Here is a 22,197-nt window from a genome sequence, read left to right on the forward strand (position 1 = left end):
CTAGACTTGTTCCAAAAGAAGGATTTTTTTTAAAGAATAGGAAGGTGGTGAGGCCAGATGGGCAGTGAAACTGATTCCAAAGAGAGGAAAAAAAGTGACACAAAAATCAGGTCTTGAATTTATACTGTTAAATTCAATATAGACGTTTAAAAATTGTATTGTAAAAAGTTCAGTTTAATTTGCAGTCCTCTCTTCCTTTTCTTTTTTGTTTATTGACATGCTCAGGTTTTGGGTAATTTTTTTTTTAAATTCAAGCACTCTGGTAAGAATTCATCCCATGAATTAAACTGAACTCCATGACTTCCCTTTTAACTTTGGAAAATAGCTTTAGGGAGGCTAGATGGCACAGCCCTGGAGTCAGAAGGACCTGAGTTCAAATCTGACCTCAAACACTTAACACTAGCTGCATGAGCAAGTCACTTAACCACAATTGCCTAGCCTTCCCCCCACCAAAATAAAAGCAAAAGGAAAATAGCTTTAATTCCTTTACCATATAAGTACAAATAGCTTATTTTTTTTTAATCTGGTGATCAGAAGACTATCGGTACATATGATGCCGGACAAGTTTCTAGGTCAAAGCAGGCCTGAACTTTAACCCTTGCTTTCCATACTCAAACGGATCTACAAGCTCAGTAATGAGGACTCCTCCCATGTGCCCATACTTGCTCATTGGCCACAACTTCTGTCTGAGTCTTCCCATATGCTCCGCAAAGAGAAGGGGGGAATCCACCAAACATGCTGAAGCCTCTCTTGCTCCTCACATAACAGAGGATACCAGTGGCACACATTAGTCTGGCCTATCCCGTCTTTATGTTGTCTGTCCTTTGAAGAGGACCCTTATACCAAGGAGGTGATGCCATGACATGCAAGTGAATTGGATTTAAGTGACGGAGAACTATACAAAGTCACCACCAGCCTTACTTTCTCCCCCAGAGTCATCTAGGTCCAGTGGCCAGATATAGATTGGGAGATATAGACAGGAGATGACCCTGGATGGAGTAGGAGACCTTAGCCTTTTTAAACTAAGGTCTTTAACAGATCTCAGTTTGACTGAGGTAACACCCATTCTGTAAGGGATAATAAGAAATGAAGCAAAGAATTAAAAAAAAAAACAATTATCTGGGAGGGGGAGATCCTCAGGATTTCTGGTCAAAACAGAAACTGGTATTTACATTCATTCTAAGCCAATCAAGGACCAAATAATGACCAAGGAGGGGTTGACCCAGACCCAGGGTTTGCCAGGGACTTACTGTTGGTCAATCAATGAGCGCCACAGCGCTTTGGGGTTAAGACTAGTCTTTCAGAGAAAAAAAAGTTTCAGAGATTTTGGAGAACTTTTCAGTTTTACATAATTGTTACTATTTTTTTTTTTTGCATTTAGGTGCCTAAAAGACATTAAAGACATTGCTAACATTTTGTTTCTAACAAAATTTAACTATGTTCTATCAGCAAAGTGTCCTTTGACTTGATTATACTAGGATTTTGTCAAGAACGTTTTCTTTTTTCCTTTTTTTTTTTTTAGCTTCAGACATTCTGTATGAGTTGGAATTGACCACTGTCGTTTCTCACAGATACCTGATTAAACATACTCCTGTCTGAGTGAAAGTAAGCAAGTCTTGTTTATGTGGCAGCTTTACATTGTTATAATTATTTTGTTAGCCCCTTATATTTTATTATCTTATGTCAACAAAAAAATTCAAACGTTCAGATAATTATAATGGACAAAATGAGTTCTGCTCCATAATTTAACACTAAAGAATACCTTAGTATGTTATACGAACTTTGTTTTAACAAAAAGTTTTATTTCCAAAATATACTTTAATTCCCATAGTTTACTAATGATGCCCTATACTTCACTGTACACTAATTTATTAGAAGAGCTAGATGACATGTCAGAAAAAAGAAAAGTCAGCAATATCTACAAATGAGGTGGCAACCAAATAGGTTCCAGTGTTTACAGATATACAGATATACAGATATCAGAATCTACATCCTAAGCCACATATCAAAACCATCCTTCTTGAATCAGAATGTGATATTTAGCATTTGGGGGAGGGAGGACAGAGGGAAGGAGACTAGATCTCCTATGGTCACCCATGCTGGAAGTGGGACACATAGATCCAATTCCACTGCTGATCAGCAGGGAAGCTTTGGTCCATCTTGGGCCAATTTGCCCTCCTTAGGCAGCCTGGGCTCCCCCATCGCCCATCCCGTCTCCTCCCAAGAGCTCACCATATTAATGCCAAACACAGTGGAGCTTGAACCCTACTGCAGGTCAGAACTCAATGGATCCAACAGCTAAGCTTAGCCTTCTCATTATCGAGGACCACATCCAGATGATACCTAGCGTTTCAATAGCTGGTGTGAAGAGTTTTAAATATCTTCAGTCCATTTTATTAGGGTAAGGTTTTAATTAATTCAAAAACTTTTATTTAAATGAATGATATAAACCAGAAGCTAATAAAGCATTTGAAAAAACAAAACAAAAAACAAAAACAAAAAAAACCTTATTTAAGACAACATGTGAAATTTTTTTTTTAATTTCAGTTTTTTGTCTTCCTCTCCCCCTCCCAATCCCACACTAAGGAAGGCCACCATCTGACACATTTATAAATATATGTAAAACCATGCTATGCCTACTTTTATTTATCAATTCTTTCTCAGGAGGTGTATGGCATCTAGCGTTATGAAATTTTAAAATATTTATTTACTACTTTGGCAATTTAAAGGTACTTTACAAAAACAGGCAATAAATGCAAAATGTAAAAGCTTTTAATAAGGTGATAGAGAGAGACTCATATCCCTTAAGGAACTCATCTTTGTGCATCTGGGCTTCTGTTACTCCAATGGTGGTTTAACTGACAGGAAGCCCAAAGGAAGACAGAGCTCACAAATGTCAAGTATTTCCTGCCCTCTGTACTACATCTTTGGAGCCACTACATCACAGTCCTGATATCAGTTTATGTGAGAGTCAGAAACAAACTATCACAATTTAATTAAGAAAAAAATGATTTCCGTGTTGGAGACTAAATTTCAATATGAAAAAGAAACGCTTGGCCTTTAATCATACATTAACTTTATGTTACGTGCAGAAAAAACTGAAAAACCACAATTACAAAATGAAATTAACTGTTCAAGCTCTTAAAACCTTATGTCAATAAATGTAAAAACTTCTGTAATCAAAGAACAGCCCTCCCAAACCTCAATCATTTGTCAGAAGATAGCTATCTCAAAGGTCAAAAATGTTCTTTTTGGGCTGGTCTACCTCTTCTCTTTAGGGAATATTTTTATAATGATTCTCTAGCCAGTAAAGATTTCCAATTATCGGGGCGGCTAGGTGGCGCAGTGAATAGAGCACCAGACCTGGAGTCAGGAGGACCTGAGTTCAAATCTGACCTCAAGACACTTAACACAAAACCTAGCCATATGACCTTGGGCAAGTTACTTAACCCCAATTGCCCTCCAAAAAAAAAAAAAAAATCTGTGATATCTCTTCCACTCATGCATGTTGAACCACCGGCTATACTCAAATGAATTTCACTCAAGAATTTACTCAAATTTAATCCCTATTTAAAATTTAAATCACAAATTAAATGCCACCTTTCTTTCCTCTTCCTTCCCTATCTCTCTGGTAATCACATGGACACTAGGAATGGTTTAGAACTCATTGTGGTCTTTAATTGTCATCAGATTTTTTTCCTTCTTCTAGAAAATTCTGGCACTTTTCTCCATCCTCAGACAAATTTAATAAAGACCCTTTGCCCTTTTAACACTTCTTTCTTTACCTACTTCTGTGCATAACATTATGTCCAGTACAGGCTAAAAGATATGATAAATATTAATAATTAAGTAGCCTGAAATAGCTAACTTTTGTCATAAAAGATTAGCCTATTCAAATGATTCTTAAAATATAAATATAATATGGAAATAAATCCCATGCTATATTAATTGCAATACATTAGTCAATTCTCCCTTCTATCCAGAGAATGCTAGTTCTCTGATTAATTGGCAAGATGTTGGGGGGGGGGGGGTTTAAGATGACCTTCATGTAGCTAAATTCTATACTATCACCATAAATGATGAGAGCAGTTATAAAAAACAGTTTATCATTTGAATAATTAGCCAAACATGGGAACAGGGCAGCATTTGGCTATTGTGTTCCAGCAGGAGAGAAGGAAGCATGATGCTTCTTTTCATTCTAATAAAAAGGAATGCAGAGTAACTTTCCACTTATGAGCTGGATCTTGATATGCTGATTAGTTATGCTAAATTTTTCCCCTTTCTCTTTACTTATTCTATATTATAAGCAAGGAGTATTTTTCTAACATTTTTTGTGTCCTGTTCTGGTAAAGCCTATGGACCCCTTTCTCAAGTCAACAAGTATTTATTAAGGGTCTGCTAAGTTCCAGGCCTCGAGGTCACATATGGCCTTCTAGGTCTTTGGGTGCAGCATTTTGACTGAGTCAAATGTTTTACAGAACTAATCCTTTTATTAAGGGGATTTGTTCTGTGAAGTCTGGATTTAGTCAAAGGGTTGAGGACCCAGAGGTTCACATGTGCCCTTGAGGTCGAAGGTTCCCCACTGCTATTCCAGATCCTATGGTAAAAGTGTTGGATGCCTCTTCTCAGAACATAGTTTATAAATGCATAAAATAAAATAGATACGGTTACAAAGGAAACCAATTATATTGAAACAGCTATCCAAATATCTTTAAAGGTTAACCTCTGTCACAAAGACTGGATCTCTGGGAAAGGTGAAAGTGTATGGATATAGGACAAATTGTAGGTAATGTAGGAATCAAAAAGTTCTTAAAGAAACTAAAGTCAGACAAATCTCTTACAAAGTGGTGCCCAAATCACTAGCAGTTTTCTTCCTCCTTTCTCAACTTCCCTTTCTTCAGTTGCTCATTTCACTACAGACTGCAGGTAATCACACTAATTGAACCAGTTTCACTTTCTTTGAGAAATAATAATTGAACAAATCAACATGCAATTTCTTAATATAACAAATGTGTGTAACTGATCCAACAATATTATTTTCATGATAGATGACTAGTCTACTTGCACATACTTCATTAATTTACTTCATACAGTCCTACAGCAATCAATGTTTTTATATTCAGTAATGTTGTTTTCTATATTCTATGTTCAAGCAATCAGAGGTTAGAACACCCAACTTGTTTTTACCCCAATTTAACCAATATTTACTAAGCCCTACTCTACATAAAGGTCTGTATGTTTCATTATTCCAGCTTTAGCATCTTACTTTTCCCTCCAATTTAAATATAGCTTTGGTTTTTCAGATTCATGTGTCAATAGTAATAATAATAATATCTTGTGTCTCTTCAGACTTTGTATAAGGGTCACCCAAAACTTTTAATCTTGGCTATTCTGATTCAGAAAACTATGTTCAAAATATAATCAATAGAAACCCCTAAGATCTGCTTTCAATTTAGAAGAAAACAGGACAAAATTAATGAATAAGGCAACCAATTACATCCCTTTATCTTTTGAGACAAACCCCAAAATCTCTTACACCAAAGTGACAACCCCACACATGAAGAATCTCACAATTGTACTTGCATACTAATCAGATCTGGAAAGGACGTCAGAGATTGTATAGGTTCAAGCCTCCTTTACCCGACCAAGCTTGAAACCAAAAGGAGTAAAGGGACTCACCCAAAATCACACATATGCAAAGGAAGAGGGAGGCGGGGAGGGGTAACAGAGTTGGGTCTAGGACCCTATAACTTCAGCCTCCTAGCTCCCAAAGTTACTGTAATCTCCCTCCTGTGTAATAAAGATACATAAACCCCTATCAATCATCAAGCCCCACAATCATCTTATTGTGCGGGACATTTAAGTAATAACTCACATGTACACTGTGCTTCAAAGTTCACAAAAACCACTTGGCTCATAAAAATCTGGTGGGATAGGTACTGTATTATTATTCTGATTTTAAAGGTAAGAAAACTGAAAAAAGCTAAATGACTATCCATGATCACAAAGCTAAAACTCGTCTCAGGCAGGATTTATACTTAAAGCCCAGCATTCTACTTTGCCACGGTGATGCTGCCCTTGCTCGCAAGGGACTTATAATCTAATCAGAGAGACGTCAGCAGTGCATGTGTAATAATCATATGCAAGATAAAGTATATACATGATGGTATAACAGGCAATATAAAGCACCAAATTTCAAAATTCTTTTGAATAGAGTATAATTAACTTTTAAATCATATGGTGGTTATGAGGATAAAATAACAATATTCTTCTAAATAAATAGCAGCCCTTGGGGCAGCTAGGTGGTGCAGTGAAAGAGTAAGGAGGACCAGAGTTCAAACCCAGCCTCAGACACAACACTGGCTAGCCAGCCATGTGACCTTGGACAAGTCACCTAACCCCAACTGCCCTGCCTTCCCCCCTCCAAAAAGCATAAATAAAATTATTTATTTTTAAAAATAAAATTAAATAAATAGCAGCCCTTTGAAAATTACAAAGTACACATGCACAGGGCATTTCCTAATCTTTCATGCTGCCTACCATAATAATGCCTTACAGAGAGTATTTAACAAATAAGTTTAGAATGAAAATTATTTCCCCTACCCAAAAAAAAGTCCTAAATGAAAAAGGAAACTCAGAATGAAGTCCAAACTAAATTTAGCAGACGTGATGGCACACAAACAATAAACCTAAGAATACACTGCAATACTCCTTGCTGAGTGACGATAATAAAGTGTCAGCTGAGAAGACTGAAATCCTCTAACTTCACCCAAAAACAAAAAATCCAGCAAAGGCTTCCTCCCCTTTCTCCTTAATCTCAAATCTAGGTTTGAACACATGAGCATAACTGAACTCATCCAATTTGATCTTTTTCATACTCTAATTTTTAAAACAAAAACCTCACCACTAGTTTTAGTAACTGAGTGCTTGCTACTGAAATGTGAATGAATAGCTCGTCTTGAAGCATGACTTTCTTATTAGGACAAACCTGAGCAACTGTGAACTAGTGACTGTAAATTGATGATCATCCTATTCAAACTTCGGTATTCCTAGTCTACTAGACCAAACTACTCAGAGATAATCTTGTTTTAAGGAGAGGAGACGATCAAGTTAACAATGTGGCTGTATTTAACCTTCATTTGCTAAAAGGCTATTAACTAAAAGTATATATAGTTATTTGTTGGGATATTTTTTAAAGCTGTGCAAATGCTATGCCCCTACTATGTTATAAACAATTGACTAGAAAGACTTCAAGGGGGGAAATGGGGGAGGGGAACATAAAGGAAATGTTTTGCCAATTCTGAAGCAAAAATACCAGGAAAAGTAAACACTACTATGACCCGAATTGTATATTCAACCGCATATAGCATTTTTTATTAAATGATCGATTTTTTTCCCCAAAAAACTGTGTTTATTTGTTGAGGGGAAAGGGAATATTTGAAAATTTCTTTTTAGCAATTAATCAAACTACAAAGTATACTGTTTCTCCCTAATTGAAGCAGATATAAAAGCTACAGCTCCCAAACCAACTACAAGAAACAAAAGGGGAAATTGAAATTGCGCACATCAATCTATTTTAAAACTGCTACCACCCCAAGTCGACAATGTATCTTGGCCGAAAAAAACATCTTTTTCTTAAGATTACCGTTAAGATTATTGGAGTGAACTCCCTGGTTTTCTAATAGGAAAAACGAAAATACGAACAGTGGTTCCCCTGGATCCACAGGCTTGGTCTGAATTTTTGGAAGGAAATCCAAAAGAGATCACAGATACATTTAAGTACTTAAGACCAAGGTTTTTAAAGTATTTGTTGTTCCTGAGTTTTCTAGGCAAAGATACTAGAATGGTTTGCTATTTCCTTCTCCAGCTTTTTCTACACAGAGGATTTTTACATTTTACTGAGGAGGAAGGTAAGGCAAACAGGGTTAAGTGATTTACCCAGGATTATTCAGCCAGTAAGTGCCTCAAGCAAGACTCGAACTAAGGATTTAACAGACTCCAGGCCCAGTGCTTTATCCATACACCAAACAGACCTTTTTAAGGGTGGATATTCAAAAGTAAAGTGGTCTAACAGCCTAGCCAAAAGAACAGAGAACAGGAAGCAGACTTCCGGCAGACCAGTGTTCAGTAAAAACTTTTGTTCACAATAGTAAAAAAAGAATATCGGACAAGAAAGTCAAGAGTTCTAGTTCTGCTACAATAACAGAGCTAGTCAATTAACTCCTTAATGCTTCCATTTCCTCATTAGTAAATGAAGGGCATGATTTCTCTAAGGTCTCTCCAAACTAATCATTTTTTTTTATTTACTTTTTCTTTTTGCCATTAAACTCCCTAAACCCTTTTAGAACAGATTCACTGTCTAGAAACAGCAAATATCCTTATCTGTTTCTAATGGGAAAAAACCCTTAATGAAGTTAGTTTGAGTTACTGTAGATTTAAACTTTTAATTCAGTCTAATTTATACACAGACTTCCTTCCTCAAAGTAGGCTGACTTTAACTGACTTTATGTCATTTACTTTTTGACCACTAAAAGATTAAGCTGAAAACATTACTCCCACCACCTAGGGATCGGAAATATAGAGCCTAGAAGGGACACCTTAAAAGGCATTGTGACCAATCCCTTCATTTTTCAGATAAGGAAACTGAGATCAGGGAGGCTGACACATCCAAGGTAATACAGTGGCAAGAGGTGGGGATATGAATCCAGGTCTTCTGACTACGGGAGATAGAGAGCACAATAGTTTTTTTTTTTTTCCCTGTATTTTCTCCCAAGACCTATCAATCACTCAACAAACATTTATTAACTGTGCCCAGAATACATCAATATAACCAGAGTAAATGAATGTCCCCCATGCTTTGAATACTCTCAGATCAAACTCTGCCTTCTGCACCAGGCCTTTTACTCTCAAGGTCACCTTCCCCTGACACAGCAGCATCTTTGGTGTGCCTATTAGAAAGTGGCCTCTCCCTTAAGAAAGTAAACTTCTAGGCATTGTTTTTACTTTTTTTCCTCAGTAGCCTCGACCCTTGGCTGAGTGCCAGACTGGATCAAGTGCATAAAGCTTATGAATGGAGGAGTGTTTGGTGAGTCATTTCCTTCATTAAACAACTGTTAATACAGCTTAGGGGAGGAGGCTTTGCTCTCAAGCAGCTTACAATCTAATGATGGGGTGGGGGTGGGGGGGTAGCAGGGCTCGGGGGTCCAGAAATAATTTTAACCCAACGGACAATAAAGAGACATTTAAGTAGGGAAGAGATTGGTGGTAGAACGACAAGGTCGGAGGTGGCTTCTGGGATCAGGTATCAAGGACGGGGGAACTCATTCTGGATAGAGGGCATACACCATAAAAATAAATTGGGTATAGACAGGAAAGAAGGCAGAACATAAAAGGGCAATTTGGTTAAGATGCAGAACACAGAAAGTTTAGGCATGAAAGGGGCACCATAACCCTAACCTTGCTTCTCCAACTGACCAACCCTTTGTATTATTGTTGAAGTAAAGTACCACTTACAGTCAAAAACCTTTAGTTGTTCCACTATCTACTTAACTATAAACTCCTAACTGGAAGATGTAAGAGTGCTCTGCAATGTTCACACACGGAGCTTAGAGACTTTATTTTAAAACAGATTTTTAACAGATGTTTCCAAAAATTTTTTTAGAAAAAAAAAAAAAGAAAAATCAAACTAGTTATGCTGAAAACTGTATACTCTGATAAACTAGAAAATTTAGCATTAAAAATATACCATAATATTACCTAAGCACAAACATACAAGTATCAACAATACCTAAGATCAGAATTAAAGTTGCATAAATTCCAAAGAAATAGGAACCTCTAAAACTTATATGGACTGAGTGATGAAGAATTAAGTAAAGCACAACCAGGAAAATAACGCTAAAATTAAGCCAAATCCTGTGCAATTGTGAAGACCAATCTTGGCCCTGAGAAGAGCCTTTTTTAAATTCCCCTTCTTTCTTTGGAGAAATGTGGAACTATAGGTACAGGACATTGAATGCTCTATCAGACCTAGTCATGTCACTTGGTTTTACTTAAGTTGTTTTTATTTGTTACTAGGGAAATTTATTGGGGGGAGGTGTTTGTTTGGAAATAACTTGTAAAGACACCAATAGAACCCCTTTTTAAAAAGGAGAGAAATAAGATTTCCTAATTTTTTTTAAAAAGAATTTGAGGGAAGGGGAGCAGCTAGGTAGCGCAGTGAATACAGCACTGGCCCTGGAGTTGAGGACCTGAATTCAAATCTGACCTCAGACACTTAACACTTACTAGCCGTGTGACCTTGGCCAAGTCACAACCCCAATTGCCCTGCTCTCCCCCCTCCAAAATGAAAAATAATAATAATAATAATAATAATAATTTAGGTCATCTAGGACAGAGGCAGCTAGGTAGTACAGTAGATACAGAGCTAGACTTGAGTTCAAATCCATTCTCAGACACTAGCTGTGTGGCCCTGAAAAGGTCATTTAACCTCTTTACCTCAGTTTCCTCAACTGTAAATGGTGACACTAACAGCACACCTACCCTTCCCCCCCAGGATTACTTTGAAGATCAAATGAGAAAATATTTGTAAAGCACAGTTAATGGCACATCATAAGGGCTACATATATGGTTATTTCCTTTCCTCCCCCTTCCCATGCCCTTGCACCTGTTCCCATTAATAGATGGAATTCTCATCTCATCTCTCTCTTCTTTGGCATATTACAGCCAAGGGACACAGGAAAATGATTATTATCCAACAAGAATAATAAGCCCTAATGAAAGTCTTTAATCAATTCAACAATTAATTAGATCCAGGACTACTTTGTATCACTGATATAAAGTTGGGCATATACAAATTAAAAAATAGACATTTCAGATCTTTGTATTATATGTAGCTCTCATTTAAGATGGGAGTAACAACTATACCAAAGATCCATTGGCCCAACTGGCAAAGAAGAGAGAAAAAAGCAGTAGATGTGGAATCAGGAGACCTGAGTTTTAGTCTCAGCTCTGTTACCAATCAGCTTCTTGTATGGCCTTGGCCAAGTTATTTCACTCCTCCTGAGTTTCAATTTCTTCCTATTAGAAATGAGAGGTCTGAGTGAGATAATCTTTAAGGTCTGTTCCTACTTCTAAAATTCAAGAAGTCTAATGCTAGTAAAAATGCTAAAAGATAAAAATTAAGTAAATGAGTCACCAGAATGTACTCTGAACATACAACTATTTTGCCAGGGCATGTGTCAGTAATATGATGGGTCCAGGGCACTTTGGGCTGGAAATATCTTTACTGGTCAGTTCAGAAGGTTGATAACAAGTAAACAAGCTATAAAACTTATCAGATAAGTCTTCCAAGACAAACAAAATGACATAAGGAGAAAGAAACTCACAAACAGCAAGTTGTGACCAGCAAATTCTCATAATTTCCAAAAGACTACATCCAGGAATCATGACCTCAATTCAGAACCTCTTCCCTTTTCCTGTCAATTATCAATACAAGCAGCATGGGCTTCATTGGGTTTTGTTGAAGGAAACGACTAGGAATCTTACTGACCAAAAAAAATCACTGTTGATTTAACGGCCAAGACCCAAAATAGATCTGTAACAGAATCCATTTTTAATGGTATTTACTTACATCTGTGCCAATGAGGGTAGAGGTTACTCTTGAAATGGAAGCTTCCAGATCAACTCCATTTGACTTGGATTAATTGCAAAGCAAGAATGGTTCAGAGACACAAACCCTACCTCTGGATCAGCCTCAGATTCTTGGACAGTCAGACTCTACTATTCCAATAAACTGACAGAAACAACTGATATTGGCTTTCTAGCAATTCAGTTTGTTGGCTCTCTTCCCATTTCCCATTAAGTAAGGGCATAGTGTTCAGCATGGCTGTAGAAAACATATGAGGCATGCCAGATGTCCCAAACTCTAAGAGCCACGGACCAGCATAAAATCCATACAGATCTTATCAGGGCATGGGCTCGACAAATTTTCCTTCTCCCATTCATATAACAAAAGGAATACAGCAAAAAAAAAAAAAAAGGCATACATTATCTAACTAGCAGTGTTATAAGGGTTTCCCCAGTCTCTAAGGAATGCCTTAGGGCAGAATGGGAATTATTTTATCTTGCAAAATCTAGTGACCTAAAAAGGGAAAGCTTTTAGCTAGGTGGCTCAGTAAACCAAGAACCTCCCTCCCCCAGCTTTACCCTGTCCAAAGACCTGAGGTTCAAATGGGGCCTCAGACACTAGCTGTGTGACCCAGAGCAAGTCACTTAACCCTGTTCACCTCAGTTTTCTCATCTGTAAAATGAGGAGGCTGAACCAGATGGTCTCTGCGGCTTCTTGCAGTTCTATAGTTCTTATGATCCTTGGACTTGGTCATCAGGGCAGGCAAAGGGCTTCAGAGTGTTATATCCTGTTGCCCTTTGAAACGCTAAACTAAATCATTCCTTTTTGACTGTTCTTTCTCCTTAACTTTCTGAGGTCATAGCAATGAACACCAGAGAGCCAGTTTCTCTGAGGTTCACCAGTCTCTGACCTTGGGCATATAGGGAAGTCAAGCACAATACGGTGAAAAAGTTAAAACTGCAAGGGGCAGCACAGAGTACCCAACTATTCAATTTACTTAGTTCTGAAAAGGATGACCATCACGGCTTCAGTCAAGCAAGCAATCAACTAACATTTACTAAGCTCTAACTTTGGGCAAAGCACTGGGTTAGGGCACTGGGGATACATAAGCAAAGAGTCCCTGCCCTCAAGGAGCTTACATTCTAACAGCGGAAAAAACATATACATTACTAGGTACAGAGTATGAGAGAACTCAGAGAGGAAGGCACTCACAGCTGAGGGCGCAGCAGGAGGCCTCCCAGCAGACGGATGAGTCAGAATAAGGCCTGAGCAGCGATTCTAATAAGCTGATATGAGTTCACCAAGTCAATGAAAGCAAAGACACTGAGATGGAGATAAGGAGAATTGCAACTAGGCCATATTGGGGGTGTGTGTGGGGGAGTGGAAGAAAGCCTGGAAAGGTAGGTAAGGACAGATCTTTGAAAGTAAAAGAAAGAAGCTGGTACCCTTCACAGTAAGAGGGAAGTTCAGAAGTGGGGTGGGTTGGAAAGGAAATGAGTTCCATTTTAGACCAGTTGCTTTTGATATGCATGCAGAACATGCTGAGCACCCACTTTCAAATGTGTAATAGGCAGCTGATGATGCAGGATTGAGATTACAGCTAGTGATACAGATCTGGGAATCATCTGCATAAAGATATAAACTGAACTAAACTCATAATGAAATCACCAAGAATAGAGAAAAGAGAAGAGGGCCCAGGTCAGTGTGTTGAGGACACCCACATTTAGTGGGCACGAAATGGATGAAGTTCCAGCAAAAGAGACCAAGAAGTGGTCAGTTAGGAGGAAACCCAAAAAGGAAAGAAGATTCTCAAGAGTGTCAAATGCAGTAGAGCTCAAGAAGAACTGTGGGGGGAAAGTGCATTAGACTTGAATTAAAGAGATCAGTCTGATTTCTATATTTACTTATAACATGTTGCATACTCTCACCTAAATAATATATTACATATTTTGTGTTTGTATGTAATTACTGTTTCTCCTTACAAAAAAAAAAACCCACCTAGTTGTTTTTTTCCTTGCACGTGGCCTTTTCCTGACTTTTTTCCCTAGAGGTTGGTGGCCCTCAAGCAAAAGATTTCCCCACCTAGGCACACAGGAAAGAATGAGAGAAGAAAGTATTTGCTTACTCAATGGCTGACTGCAGATAGTGTAAAAAATGAGAAGGGACAAGCTGCTGCTCACAGGTCTACAGGCAAAAAGTACTCTGAATGGCTTTCTCATAAAAACAACACAATACTGAAACCTTCTCTAGCACGAACATTCCTTCTAAGCGAGTAAAGAACAATAATTGCATGCATTTATAGACTCCCTTTCATCTGAAGGGCTCTCAGCACTCACAAATTACACAGACAAGTCCCCAAGGAGTAGGTAAATACTGTCACAATCAAATTTGACTTAGAAAAGTCTGTAAAAAAGCTTATTACAAATAATTTTTCATCCAAGTTTTAGAATCACAATTACCTTTATCTAGTTTATACTTAGCTTTTTCAAGACCTATCTTTTCAATGAAATTTTTTTAAATTTCAATAGATTTCTCAAAATCTGAAAATAAGTAGCTCTCTACATTCCACACCACTTATTTTCCTCTTTTCACAATTTTAATAACTTTAATAACAGTTACTACACAGGTGAAAGGCCAACATATTTGACTCTTCCTGTCTGTGAAAAACTGCAATAAGAATTAAATTATGGGATTTGGAATCACTAACACCTCCATACAGAATAAAAGCCGATTAAATAACAAAAATCATCCATTTCCAACAATAAATAACCTAATTTTAACCTTTTTTTCCTTAAAGAAATCTTTCAAAAAAAGTCTTTAACAGACCCGAAAATGCTACCATTATTTCTCAGAAAACAATTGCTTGAAAATTAAAATTTATTTTTAAATGGTTGGTATGACTGTATAACCCAAAATATCTCAATTTAGCCAAATCTATCATGTTAGTTAACTCAGCCATATCAGATATTGATCAGTTGTCTCTATACTCCAAGCTGTAAAGTTAAATATCGTAAGATACCTGTTGTAAAATCTATTTATTGCTAATAGCATAACAATACTATGACCTCCTACAATTAAGGATTCACTTGCCTGAGAAAACAGAAAATTTAAGAAATTTACCAAATGAAATTTCACTACAAGTGCTTTGGTTTTACAACAAAAATAAGCCCCCAAAGATCACCTCTTCTTTTAAATTAATAGTTCTTTTCCCGAGTCATACTGACAATGATTTCCATGATACAAAATGTCCAGAGTACTTTACCAGGAAAGCCTCAAACCTACCAGAAAGAGCATTCTTTGTTTTTCCCAGATAGTTAAGTACAATCAAGCATGTGACTGACTGGATATATTACCAGGGAGAGAGAAGGGGGGTGGAGGTAAAGAGCACCCTCAGCCATGTTCTTCCACAGGTAAAGCCTCTCTTGGCGCAGAATGCTACGGAGGCCACAGCCACCAAAGGCATAACCAAAACTCAGTTACCTTAAATAGGTTTCATCCCTCTTGATTTGCTCCCAGGGGCTGGAAGATAAAAGAAATTCAGCAGTTTGGTGCTGTTAAAATGGCTCCTGTAGATTGGGGAAGTGGTGTCTGTGCCTCAGCTTATGAGTCATACATGAAACTAAGTGTTTCTAAGGGAGGCACGCCCATGTTGCTGTGGGCCCAATTACTTTGCTAGGTCAAACATGCAAATCTGCAGGTAAAAGTTGGGGGAGGGGAGCGAGGGAAAGAGACAAGGGCCCGGAGCGAGAGCCACTCTTCAAAAAAATGTAGCTAAATATAAAACAAAAATGGTCTAAAACTTTTCATTAAAAACTGAAACATAAATTAAACTAAGTGCAAATTAATTATGGTATTTAAAAACTTGATTTTTTCCCAAACTTCAGTGTTTTTTTTTTTAAACCCTTACTCTTCATAAACAATACCACATAAATGTGAAAACTTACAAAAGCACAATAAGAGGGGAAAAATCTTTTCCCTCATAATATAATCAACCAGTAAAACCACCCTGGCTACTGATTAACTCTTATATGAAAAAGGTATATTGTTTGCTAAACTACCTAGATTGCACAGCATTATCAGATGCAGGTTTTAAAAGCGGCGTACAAAGTTCAGTGGGGGAACAATGATTCAGAAGATATTGTAAACGTACTATTACATTTGTAGTGGAATGGGAGTTCTTATTAAAGCAGCATTCAGCCAATTTATCATTATCATAAGAGCATATAAACTCACCACCTCTAAAAAATGGGTAATATGGAACACATCTAGAGACAGAAATGCTCAGAGAAGCTTTCCCTTCCCTTCTTCTAAGTCCCTTAAGAGAGCTTTCTAGAAAAGCTGTTATCTTGGGAAATATAAAAATGTCCTGGAGTCTCTGTTTCCTCCAGTGTAAAATGGAGGAGGAAGAGGAGGAGGAGGTTAGACTAGCTGAGCTCTAAACGGAATGATCAAATGATCCTATGATCTTTCCTTGCTTAAACATTGCTCAAGCCCTTCATGTGGATTCCTCCTTTGCACCCATTATCATTCTACCTTAAATTTATAAATGCAGACACTGGTGTTTACATGCCATATCCCTTCCAGCAAATTGTTACTAAAGAATATGCTGGTTTCCAACATTCAGCACTTAGTACAGTCACCATCTTATACCCGGTGGGCACATTTAATTGTTCAGCTAAAAGATACTGAGATCTCAGATGCCACCTAGTCCAACCCCCTTTTTTTCCAGATGAGGAAACTGAGCTACCACCAGTGAAATGAGTAAGTGTTCTATTCTTTCTTAAACACTGCTTGTTTTTGCTGTGATATCTATTGTGCTTTTGCTTAATCTAATTCAGTATCAGTCAAGAAATGAGCCAAAAGAAGTAAGTTCTCCGTTTCAAACGAAAAGCAAAGACAGATCTATTACTTTTTCATGAACAATTCTTATGTTAGTCTAATTTCAAACTTGGAAAGCAAAGACTTGAAAGGTGGGCTGCCTGGAATAAGGGAGAGAAGGCCTGTCTCCCATCTGAGAGAGAAAAATCCAAGTCCCCAAGCAAGTCATTTAGCTTTTCAGTGCCCAAAAGCAATTCTCTAAAATTGTAAACTGCAGAGCACTTGTCTATCTGCATTTGGAACTGACCGAAATCTGAAGTTCTAGTCAAACAAAAAAATATAAGGTTTACCCAGAGGTCAATTATATCTGGCAAGTCTCCACAATCCAGAGCACAACTGCCAATACCTTCAAAATACTTTTTAAAAGTCTCTAAACAACCAATATACATGTCAGTCCCTTCAAAGAAGCTCTATGTAGCTCATAAGATTCCTCCACTACTTGATCTAGTCACTCTTACTAGGAATAATCCTAAATAGTGTGATTAGCTAGCTCACCACAGGTAAAACACCAGCAGTGAGAAGACAAAAAAATCATAGAAATGAGGCAACAAAAAGCACAATAGTTTAGGACCATGCATGTAGGGTTAAACAGGTCCAACATTTTAGTAACTCAGAGGCATTCCTAATAATAATACACCTCTAACTTTTTTTTTTTCCTCAATTACCTTTAAAGAAAAACTCTCACCTTTCCACAAGGTTTTAAGGTTTTCAAAGTGACTTTCCTCACAACCACCCTATGAGTAAATAAATAATACAAATATCTACATTTTATAGAGAGGAAAACTAGGGCTGTTATGTGAAGCACATAGTCAAACAATTAATGTACCATAACTGGATTTATATTAAAGCCAAATATGGTAACTGATTCAGAATTATAAGCTTTCCATAAAAATGGTTAAAATATTTAAGTTCTAGTGCCAAAAAGGGGGGAAAAGACTTAAGTTATTCAAAAGAAATTTCACTGTCCAAGAATGTGTTCTTGTAATTAATATTTGTGGGTACCAGTACACAGGAATGAAATAAGGTTCCTAAGACCTTAAGAACTCACTTGTAAAAGCATATAAATCATTTATAATCAAATTTTTTTATAATCAAATATAGCCATAAAAAAATAAAATACAAAATACCTCTATTCTACATGCTCTCCCTTTGTTCAAACCAGCATACAGGACTACACAATGAAAACCAATGCTCAGAAATGTATCCAGCAGACAATATTCTAAAAAGAAAAGATTCCATCCTGTTCACTAACTTCTAAGTACTAAGGCAGCAAACTAGATTAATACATTTTAGAAAGATTTTCACTATACACATTTGGTTGTTGCATTACAACTGAATACCTACAAAGGGACTTTTCTGGAAAAAAAAAAGCACCGGGTCAAATGTCAGCTAATTAAGTCAACAGAAAATACTATAAAAACATTGTCGCTTAACTTTAAAGTTTGATATTGCCAAGTGAAGGTGGGAAACTACAGTGTCAGCCAGACCAAGGTGGCAGATGACCTCTTGCTTGCTTCCTTCCTTCCTTCCTTTTATTTCTTAAAGACACTCTCCAGCTTAAGGAATCAGAGGCAGAACTTCAAAAAGACACTGAAATAATAATTCATAAACCAAAAGGTTTGTTTTCAGCATGGTAAAACTGAACAGAGAACTATTAGTTGTGGAACACATGCAGATATCTCTTATCGTTAAAAATCCTCTTCAAATAGAATTTGTTTGAAGTTAATTTGGTTAGCATATAGTAAAAACATATAATAACCTGTCACTTTCGAAGCAAGGTCAGAGTTTCAAGGACTAAGAACCAAATCAACTTGTATGTAACATTAGTAATGAGATCTAAGGTCCTTTGCTAGTTCTACTTCTAAGTGGCAAAGCACTTAAAAAAAGGTAAGGGGGGGGGGTCTTAATCTGAGGCCCTTTTTGGTGAACTTTTAAAATATATTTTGAGGGGCAGCTAGGTGGCACAGTGAATAGAGCACTGGCCCTGGAGTCAGGAGGACCTGAGTTCAAATCCAGCCTCCGACAGCTAACACTTACTAGTTGTGCGACCTTGGTCAAGTCATTAACCCCAGATGCCCCTCCCTTTCCCCTCCAAAAAGTCTATGTATGTATATATATGCACAAACCATTTTTAATTACATCTCACTTTTTTTTTTCCAATCAGGAGAACCCTACCCTCTCTTCCACTCACAACAATCCCTCAAGCCTAAATTGAGAACTACAGAAAAGTAAAACTGTAATAAACATGTCGCACATCAAGCGAAGAAAAAAAAAAAGTCTGTCTCATCCTAAACTGTAAGTCCTCCCCTTCTCTCTGAGGGTGACCTGGAAGCGTGACTGGGCCATTAGGCCGATCTTTCAAAGTTGCTGGTCTGTGTCATATTGTTGTCATACAATTGTTCTCCTGATTCTTACCCAGTGAACCTCACATCGGTTCATGAGTTTTTCCATATTTCTCTGAAACCAATCCCATCATCATTTCTTACAGCACAATCATATTCCATTACATTTATATACCATAAATCGTTTAGTCACTCCAGAAATTTATGGGCACCTCTAGGATTTCCATTCGCCACTTCAAAAAGGTATATAAGTATTTTTGTACAAGATATAGATGTTTTTGTACAACCTTAGAGTTTATTTTGCTTAGGACTAATCTCTCCCTTAATCTACCCTTCCTCTAATTCCTCATTTCCCCACGTCTATCAGTTCTAACACCTTGAACAAGCTGTGTTCATCCCCAGAGCCAAAAATGAAAGGTAACATGGTCCAAGAGGGCTGGATTTAAGTCTTAAAAATGAGGGGTACCACACATTTTCACACATCATGGAAAATGAATGAATGACTAAATACCAAATTCTCATTTACTTTGCCTCTATTTAGTTCAACTTGCTCATTTAAAAAATTGGTCCTCTTAGAATACAGCAAAAACATTTCTCTAAAAATATTTATATCTACTATAAATATATTATGATATGACATAATATATATAAAACATAATATAATTATATAAATATTAAAATATTTATATCTACAGTCAGAAATCCACTGTCCTTTAAAAACTTTTTTTGAAATCTTAGTTACCAGTCACGAATACTATCCTTTCAGACTACACCAATAGAAAAAACTGGTTTAAACTACAGCCTACTCTGCTAACTAGGTCTGTCATCACATTTAATTGACTTTTACCTACACAACAATATTTTGTTCCATGATAGAATTTGGAAATATTGTTCACAACATCTACATATGAACTTATACCATACATTCTGAACAAGGAATGGTTATTTGGCCCTTTTAGGCTCCAAGTCAGATAATATGAAGTCACCTAAAATGGGAATCTAAATTACATAAGGGATTTTTGTTATTTTTTTTAAGAGACCCACATGATCCTGTGATCTTTCCAAAAACAGAAACTATCTTCCTTCCTCTAACCACTTGTTAGAACAGAGAGAGACCAATAAAACCAATATGAATAACTACAGATGGGTTAGACTTAGAGAACAATCTTATTATAAATTTAGACAATTTCAACAAGACAAAACTGGGGTCTAAGCACAGTTGTGCTGGTAAATGTTTAATAATAGGCTTGTCACCCCTCAGGACCCCCACAGGACACACTTTAAAGTTTAATCTGAATTAACATTTTCTCGATCACTTAAAAGTCTCTAGACAATGAACAAAACAATAAATCCAGCCCTGATTTGTAGTATTTGCTCATTTCCAAGGTGTAAATGCTCACACTGAAAATTTAACAATCACTGCAAAGCATATGCCTAAATCTCCAGAATCAACTAATAAAAGCAGGAACCATAAACTGGCCTCACTCAGAAACAGTAATTGTTTATGATTCAACAGAAAAACACTAATATAATAGTAATTTTCTAAAAGAATTCATTAATGAGCCTCTGTAAAGAATCTAAAAAATATACAAGTTTCAAGTCTGGAAGACAACATCCGCCATCAGCTTTTCAAAATTTGACCTTTAGAGAGTTCTTCCCCATATAACCATGATCCTTTCAAACAACAAGATGGAACCCTACAGTGGAAAGACCAGTAGAAGTTGGGAGACCTTGACTCTAGTCCTAATTCTTCAATTTACTATACCTTAGATTAAATATCTCCCAAAACACTCTAGGATCAAAATTTATTTAACAAACCTATAAATGCTGGTCTAATTAGGACTCTGAAATAGATAGACCCAAGTTCAAGAGTAGAAACAGAAACTTTGGGGCAAAATATAGTAAATTAATATTTTTCATACAAATTATAGCTTGATAAAGTGTAAAATTACTTGAAATATTCAGTATTACTTCATACTGAATATTTTTGGGAAAAAAATTAACATCCACAATTTTTCACAGGACTTTTCTTTCTATAACATTAGCTCTGCAAGATCAAATTTAAATACAATGTAAGTGAGTTATCATTATTAACCTAATCATTATTACTAGGAAAATCTGCATAGGCTACTCACAATCCCTCTGGGTTTTAATTTGTCACATGTCAAATCAGGACAATAGTAGTCTATTTCCTAACTCTGATCACAAGGATGACTGTGGGAATTAAGCATGATGATGTATGTAACACTGTTTTGAAAGGGCACCATACAAATGAGGTGTTGATGAGTTAACTAAATACTGAATCTAATCCCATATGGTTCCACTAGGATTGACAGGAACAGGGAATACTTGTTTAGTTGAAGAATCTCTGAACCAAAAACATAAATCCAACACACAGCCTTCAGATCAGGCCTTTCAAGATGTTTGTTGGCTATTTATTTTGGGGTTTCAAGTGGTTCACTGTGAAGAGTTAGTGAAATTTTACTGGCCAAAAGAGCCACTAAATGCTTGGCCTCACAGTACTGAAATATGGAAAGGACTGATTTTGCCCAGTGGTGCTCTCCATCGTGGCTCTTCAGTGCCTAGAGTGGTGAGAAAAGAAATCTAGCAACTTTATTCAAGACACTAAAATCCTACAGGAATTGTGCTTGGTGAATCCAGAGTCATAAATCTTTAAAAAAAAAAAAAAGAAAGAAAGAAGAGGAGGGGAAGAAGGAGAGGATGAGTAAGACACAAGGAAGCAAAGAGGGAGCTGCACGGAAAGAGGATGAATCCTGAAAGGTTTCTGAGCTGCCACAGGCAGAGAAATGGGGTGGACTGATGTTGTAGGATGTAGACTACTTAACAATAAACAAAGAATGCACTTTGCTAAGGAAACAGAGGTGGCAGCTCAGAAGATTCTCTCCATGTGAGCTCTGCCAGCCAAGTCAGAGCCTGTTTATTTCACCTGAAGCAACTGCAAATCACCATGCCAGTCAAAGACCACATGCTGTAAAGAGTCAAGGGAAAAAACGTAATTATCACCTTTTTTACCCAACTGCAGTAGCCTTTTTTCTAACCACTACATAAGAATTTTCTGAGAATTGCTTTCCCTAACCAGTATTCCCAGAAGCATGACATTGGACCCAATGGTATCTAGGAGAGCTAGGAATGCCTTTTGATCCCTGATTGTTTCTTTCTTTTTTTTTTTTTTAACAATTGTTTCTTCTTTATTATTTACACTGTTTTATTGTTAGGACTCTTGCATGGCTTATGGATAATGGTAAGTAAGTGAAATGACTGTCCCCAACACTACAAACTTCAATGAATGCTGCTAGATTTTTCAGAGTCAGAATTTAAAGAGTGATTCCA

The 22,197-nt window shown here is 36.9% G+C and overlaps 2 protein-coding genes across 8 annotated transcripts in view; both read right to left on the reverse strand.

Moving 5' to 3' along the window:
- SUGT1 (SGT1 homolog, MIS12 kinetochore complex assembly cochaperone) overlaps positions 1-22,197 on the reverse strand; it is a 241,438-nt gene that overhangs the window by 169,118 nt on the left and 50,123 nt on the right. The gene's annotated exons all lie outside the window — the stretch shown is intronic.
- Positions 1-22,197, reverse strand: part of ELF1 (E74 like ETS transcription factor 1) — a 132,675-nt gene that overhangs the window by 77,851 nt on the left and 32,627 nt on the right. For 2 of the 7 annotated variants that reach the window (XM_069068636.1, XM_069068629.1), the window contains exon 1: positions 15,107-15,265. The exons of 4 other annotated variants lie outside the window; for them this stretch is intronic. The gene's annotated coding sequence lies outside the window, so the exon portion shown is untranslated. Of the gene's footprint in view, positions 1-15,106; positions 15,267-22,197 lie in introns of those variants that run through there. One more of the 7 variants, XM_069068634.1, reaches the window with a different exon arrangement.

The sequence above is a fragment of the Petaurus breviceps genome, unplaced genomic scaffold, assembly GCF_028583685.1.
Source record: "Petaurus breviceps papuanus isolate PSGF00001 unplaced genomic scaffold, PetGlider_PUasm1.0 90769, whole genome shotgun sequence".
Classification (NCBI taxonomy): Eukaryota; Metazoa; Chordata; class Mammalia; order Diprotodontia; family Petauridae; genus Petaurus; species Petaurus breviceps.